The sequence below is a fragment of the Mustela nivalis genome, assembly GCF_964662115.1.
Source record: "Mustela nivalis genome assembly, chromosome: 15".
Classification (NCBI taxonomy): Eukaryota; Metazoa; Chordata; class Mammalia; order Carnivora; family Mustelidae; genus Mustela; species Mustela nivalis.
This window is the reverse complement of record NC_139034.1, coordinates 14150592-14151461: the sequence shown is the minus strand read 5'-3', so window position 1 is coordinate 14151461 and position 870 is coordinate 14150592. Positions and strand designations below refer to the sequence as shown.

The window sequence follows — 870 nt, the reverse complement described above, 5'->3', positions numbered from 1 at the left end:
CTAGATGGAGAACATATTCTGGTTACTGGAAACTTAAATATTGGCATTTGAAATCACAGAATGAATAAAATAAATATGTTATCTCTTGGTAAAGTTCTGACTCAACAGGGGCTTGAAAAAGCAGTCTCATTTGATTAGCTCAAGACAGTCCCATGATCCAGATGGATTCTGGCTATTCTGACAGAATAAGTTTGTGGACGTACATAGCCTCAAATCATTACTTAGGGACTGCTTTCTTGGGGATGATATGTAGCTAGAATATGATCAAGATGGGACCTAGCCCAAGTGGTGTCACTGCCAAACATTTAAGGAATAAACAAAGCAATTCTACACAAGCATTTCCAGAAAACAGACGCAAGGAACACTTCCCAACTCATTTTATGAGGTCAACATTATCCTGATGCAAAACCAGACAAAGAAAAAAGAAATTACAGAACTTCCTTGACTTACGATGGGGTTATATCCCAAGGAAGCCATCATAAGTTGAAAATACCCTAAGTCAAAAATGCATTTAATACACCTAACCTAAAATTATAGTTTAGCTTAGTCTACTTAACCATTCTCAGAACTCCTATATTAACTTAGAGTCGGACAAAATCATCTAACACAAAGCCTATTTTATAATAAAGTGTTGAATATCTCACGTAATGTATTGAATACTGTACTAAAAGTGAAAAACAGAATGGATATCAGTGTGCTGCTTGTTTACTCTTATATTCACGTGGCTGACTGGGAGCTACATGGCGACAGGATCCTACCATGTATCGCTAGTCTGGGAAAACATTAAAATTCCCCAAAACCAAGTGCAGTTTCTACTGAATATGTATCCCTTTCACAATAGCGTAAAGTCAAAAAATCATTAAGTCTAAC

The 870-nt window shown here is 36.3% G+C and overlaps 1 protein-coding gene across 2 annotated transcripts in view; it reads right to left on the bottom strand.

Moving 5' to 3' along the window:
- The window catches only part of POMP (proteasome maturation protein), a 30789-nt gene that overhangs the window by 5965 nt on the left and 23954 nt on the right, over window positions 1-870 (bottom strand). The gene's annotated exons all lie outside the window — the stretch shown is intronic.